This window comes from Aulonocara stuartgranti (genome assembly GCF_965226115.1).
Source record: "Aulonocara stuartgranti genome assembly, chromosome: 22".
Lineage (NCBI taxonomy): Eukaryota > Metazoa > Chordata > Actinopteri > Cichliformes > Cichlidae > Aulonocara > Aulonocara stuartgranti.
This window is the reverse complement of record NC_138957.1, coordinates 9,040,998-9,046,997: the sequence shown is the minus strand read 5'-3', so window position 1 is coordinate 9,046,997 and position 6,000 is coordinate 9,040,998. Positions and strand designations below refer to the sequence as shown.

Genomic DNA, 6,000 nt, shown 5'->3' with positions numbered 1-6,000 from the left:
AATCCAAAACACGTGCAAACTCCAAAGCATGTACAAAATCCAAAACACATGCAAACTCCAAAACACGTACAAAATACAAAACACATGCAAAATACAAAACACGTACAAAATACAAAACACGTACAATATACAAAACACGTGCAAACTCCAAAACACTTACAAAATACAAAACACATGCAAAATACAAAACACGTACAAAATACAAAACACGTGCAAAATACAAAACACGTGCAAAATACAAAACACGTACAATATACAAAACACGTGCAAAATACAAAACACGTGCAAACTCCAAAACACTTACAAAATACAAAACACATGCAAAATACAAAACACGTACAAAATACAAAACACGTGCAAAATACAAAACACGTACAAAATCCAAAACACGTGCAAAATCCAAAACACGTACAAAATACAAAACACGTGCAAAATCCAAAACACGTACAAAATACAAAACACGTGCAAACTCCAAAACACGTGCAAAATACAAAACACGTGCAAAATACAAAACACGTGCAAAATCCAAAACACGTGCAAAATCCAAAACACGTGCAAACCCCAAAACACGCGCAAACTCCAAAACACAACGGAAGTGCTCCAGGACGCTAGGGGCAGTGTTGAGCTTTTGTTACCTAGTAACTACACAAGCCAGGAAGTACCAATGACCGGATTTGGGGTCTGCAGCCTTAAAGGCCGCATTTTAAGGCCGATTATGTCACAGCGACACGACAAAGACTGTCTCAATTCAAAGGCTGCTCGAAATGCGGCCCTCAAATGCGTCCTTAATTTCCCTGAATTTTAAGGATGGGTCTGTGTAGCCTTCATGGCCCAACATATCCCAGACTTCATAGCGCGGCGGTGGTTTGGATAATTTTGCCGAAAAAAAACGGCGGAAGCGGAGCGGACGAAGAGTAAACTTCCAGAAGTAAGTACTGAATATTATGTCACTTATTTATGCGCAAATGTTTTTATAATGAAGAACATTAAAACATTACTGTTGGCAACATGTCGGGAAAGTTATGTGACATTAGCGACGTTTGTACTAACTTGGTTTTAAAGCCTTCACTTCAAAATATTCGCCGTTCAATAGCTGACTTTAATCTTACAGAGAATGTGATGATTTTATGCGTAATTAAAGTCAGTCATGTCAGTCAGCTGACGGTTCACTCCTTAAGCTGAAAGAAAGATGCTTTAATCACAGGAGTCACACATGTGTCCACTGTACCATCTGGGAACTCTTCTTGTTTAGCACTTGTAATGACACAAACACTAAATCCTCCTTCTCTGGTGCTGTTTTGTAGCAGTGTGTACACCTGAGACTGTCACCTGTCTGTCTGTCCTGCACTCTCTCTCTGTTTCTTTCTCTCTGATTGTGGAATAAAAGTATGAACATGTATTTATAAGTCACACTTGTGTTTGAATCCTGCAGCTTATCACACATTTGATTTCTATGTGTGACACCTGCAAGTGTCCAGAGTGAGGACAGACTGAGGGACCCACTGCATTACATCATCTGTGAGGCTTTGCACCCCTGATGATCCACCAGGACAATCTCAGCAGTATGTGAGGAAGAGGAGGAGGAAGAGCCAGCAGCAGCTGACAGATGGAGAGAATAGACAGACTGTTCCCTGTTTGTGAAGGACTGCTAGAAAAGTTTAAAATAACTAATTATCTGTCCTGAATCAGTCTTATTAGGTAATGTTCAAATAATTTTATCATTCCAGTGTTTCCAGTGTGGGAGAAAGTACCCAGGGCCTTCAAGTTATGCACTATGAAAGGCAGCAACAAGTTTGATGTTCAGAAACCTAAAGTCTGTATCAGCAGCAGAATGGACCTAAAAATAAATGTTTGTTTCAGTTCTATGAAGCTTTGAGTATTTTGGATCAGTAGCACTGCTGTGTTTGTTGCATCATATTGCTGTAATTGTTTATATGCTTTATATATTCTGAGGTAAGTTGATCTATAGTGTTACATCATATTCTATAAGGATGTTATGTGTTTGTATACTTTCTGCCCAGTTTGACCCATTTAGCAGACGTCAGCCTGTTTAAAGCTCTGATATCTATTCTGTATGACTTAAAGCAGTTATGACATGGTCTGATTTTCTCACCCAATAAAGGAATATTTAATACATCAGTCTACTCTTCATTTTATCAGAAACATATATATACTATTATATATTGTACATATATTTATTAGTTTCAGATGTAGCCATTCTTGTATTTTGCTTGTTTACATTATCGTATTTTGCACAACTCTGTTGCTTGTGAAGCTCGCACACAAGAATTTCACTCACATGTGCTGTACCAATGTACCTGCACATGTGATGTGACAATAAAAGTGATTTGATTTGAAACAGCTCACAGCTTGTACATTTTCTTTTTACACATGTATGTAAGCATTTGAGCCAAATTTAGTAATGCCAACATACTGAAGGAACAACATTTGTCTCTTATATATGATACACCTATATATGCACTGTCAATATACATTTTGAACCAGCTGCAGATGTCAGAGTAACAACTGACTGACCCCCACATAAAGTGCGTTACAGTAGTCCACAGGGGAAGAAATAAAAGCATGGATCACGGTTTCAAAGTGCTGCCTAGAAAGAAACGATTTCACTCTTGCCAGTCGCCTTAAATGATAAAAATGGACTGGTCCAACTTAAAACCAAGGGCAGTAACAACAGGTTTAAAATAAACCTCCAGGGGTTCCAAATGAAAAGAAGAGGACTCACAGGGGCCACTGGGTCCAAACACCAACAAATCTGTTTTCTTTTCATTCAAATTTAAAAAGTTTAGAGCCAACCAAGCTTTAATGTCATCTAGGCATGTCAAGAGAGGTTTTATTCAGATGCCATCCTTCGGCTTCAGTGGCAAATAAATTTGGCAGTCATTCCTATATACTTGTCTTTGAGTGAAGATTTAAGGTGGTAAGACATGTAAATAACTGCAACTTGAATCTGTACTAAAGCTCAGTATTTGACAAAGAGTTCATGTTCACTGCTGTAATACCTAATAATGACTAATATAATAACCATAATATTGGCCATATTATATTTACATTACCAAAGTGATATGACTTTAGTCTCATGAACAACATTAGCTAATTGTTATTTACTAGATAATCTTAAATGACTGTTCAGTACAGAAATGAAGCCCAAAAATCATGTTTTACTGTCCTGTGGTCTCAGCCTCAGATACTTATCAAATCACACAAAGCTCTTGTAGAAACAAATGAACAAAATATGTTCTCCTTCATTTCTGTCAAAAAAAGTTGTATGACACGTTTCCAGCTGTTAGTATCATAGTTGCTAGGCAACCTGGGAAGCGGAGACTAGAGCCCATGTGTTTGCAACAAACTTGCCGTTTATTTTACAAATCGAGCTCAACACTGCCCCTAGCGTCCTGGAGCACTTCCGTTGTGATTTGGAGTTTGCATGTGTTTTGAATTTTGTACGTGTTTTGGATTTTGCACGTGTTTTGGATTTTGTACGTGTTTTGTATTTTGCATGTGTTTTGTATTTTGTACGTGTTTTGGATTTTGCACGTGTTTTGGAGTTTGCACGTGTTTTGAATTTTGTACGTGTTTTGGATTTTGCACGTGTTTTGGATTTTGCACGTGTTTTGGATTTTGTATGTGTTTTGGAGTTTGCATGTGTTTTGAATTTTGTACGTGTTTTGGATTTTGCACGTGTTTTGGATTTTGTATGTGTTTTGGAGCTTGTACGTGTCTTGGATTTTGTACGTGTTTTGGATTTTGCATGTGTTTTGGAGTTTGCATGTGTTTTGGATTTTGTATGTGTTGAGGAGTTTGTGCGTGCTATTTGGAATTTGTAAGTGTTTTGGAGTTTATACATGCTTTGTCTCTAGGGGCCACCGTAATATTGTATGATTCTTTCATTTTCTGTAATTCTCTATCATTTTTTTTGCCTGAAGAACATATTGAGGAGCCAGGATTTTGTGATGCATTTGAGCTTTTTCCTGCTGAAAGTCGCTTTGCAGCTCACACATGCTTTGATTTTCCTGTCTGAAAAATATTTGCAGACCAGTGCTTTACTGAAAAGACATCTGGTTATAAGCTCATGTTTTACCAACTAATGTTTTATATGACAGACCTAAAACTCACACTTTTGCTCTGATAAACAGTTCGGCTACATTCTCACATCATATCGTTTATTTGCTGGGTGTGACAACTAAGTACCCCTTCAAAGGACGTTTTGGTAACAGCAGCTAACGGTGTCAAAAACAGCAGCACTTACTGAGAGAAATCCTGAAGAACTCAGCTCAGTATCATTGTCATCAGACAGAAGTAAGCTTCTTTAACAAAGTAACAGAAACACACCGGCCATCTGCAGTCATTATGGGGTACAGAGGGTTAAGTCTGACATCACCATCTTCAAATTCCTCAAATATGAGCGATCCCTCTCATGTACTCATTTTTAATCTTGTTCATTCTGCTTACTTTATATGAATATGGTAGCATTTTCAATTCCTCCACTTCCGCCTCGACTTCCTGTCTTTCTGTTAGTGGCACCATGTCCAAACCATGGATGACAGCAGCTCTGACTATCACTTTCTAAGTCTTCCCTTTTATGTCTTGCTGCTCATTCATCATGCTTACACCTGTCACAAGTCACCACTAATACTTGTCTTCATCCTGTCTGCATCCTCTTTTTTACGTCTCTTCTGGACTGTCCATTGCTTAGGATGGTTGACCCCAGATATTTAAACGCATCTACCTTTGCTACCTTTGTTCTTTGCAACTTTACTGTTACACCTGCTCTCTCTAATTCACACTCGTGTATTCTGACCTTCGTTCCTCTTGTCTCCAGTGTATACCATCACGTCTCCAGGCTCTTTTACACCTGCTCCTTATTCTTCTACAGATCACAATGTCATCTGCAAATATCAGGTATACCATGGCCTTGTGCGACTCGAACCAAAATGAGTACATTTAATCCAAAGCAAATAACCCCAGGCAAACAGATAAGTGTGGGTGAGGAGCTGGCTAAGATGGGACAATGACTTTTAGCCATTTTTCCCTGTGAAGGAAAAAAGATTTCAAACTTGCATGTATATCTTCTCGCCAATAGTATTAGATACAAATAAGGCTTTCATGAAAACACTGAATAAAAATGATACATATTTGCTAAATTAGGATAAAATAGAAGGCACAGAGTGATACTAAATGGAGAGCCATTTGTAAACCGTAAGAGTCTCTTCTAAGGGAACAAAGAGCAAAAACAGCCAAACAGCAGCTACATTAAAGTATTTAAAGTTAATTTAAATGAAATAAAGAAATGCAACTAAAGTGGGGTACAAAAAACTTAAAACCACAGATACAGATAAGAACACACTGTCTCACTAAAGTAGCATATTCTCCAAACCTTTGTTAAAATCAAATAAGCAAACAGTACAAAGCTTTAAACTGTTTCACAATTTCTTTTTATTTTATCATGAAATTATGTTAAAGCTCATGCTAAGAAAAGTTTCCAACTGAGTTCAAGAAAATGGAGAAAACCTCCATTAATCTTATAATCAACCATACAAAGAAGATGGAAAAGCAATAGAGAATGCACTGATGCATGCTCAGGCATCCAGGTAAGTAAATCCCAAAAGGCTGAATCTGTTGATCTGGACGTAGCGTTTTCAATGGGAGAAACATTCTCCTTCAGTCACTTGGATGAGTGAGGAAACATTTCTCCCACTGAAAACGCTACGTCCAGATCAACAGATTCAACCTTTTGGAATCTAGAATGCAAATGATGGTTGATAAATAGCTATGTATGCAATGTGACCACTGGCTAAGTTAGGCCAATGCATAGCCAGTGGCCTCAAGGAACTTTATATTGCATGGTAAAGACCCTGCAATATAAAAGAAACCCCAAACAATCTAACGATCCCCTCTGAGCAAGCACTTGGCGACAGCGGGAAGGAAAAACTCCCTTTTAAGAGGAAGAAACCTTCGGAAGAACCAGGCTCAGGAAGGGGC

General features: G+C 38.1%; 1 long non-coding RNA gene across 1 annotated transcript in view; it reads left to right on the top strand.

Annotated features, from left to right (window-relative positions):
* The first annotated feature begins 293 nt into the window (after positions 1 to 293).
* The window catches only part of LOC309698366, a 310,269-nt gene continuing 304,562 nt past the window's right edge, over positions 294 to 6,000 (top strand). The window contains exons 1-2 of the long non-coding RNA XR_014274076.1: positions 294 to 928; positions 1,433 to 3,894. This is a non-coding gene — a long non-coding RNA (uncharacterized lncRNA). The remainder of the gene's footprint in view (positions 929 to 1,432; positions 3,895 to 6,000) is intronic.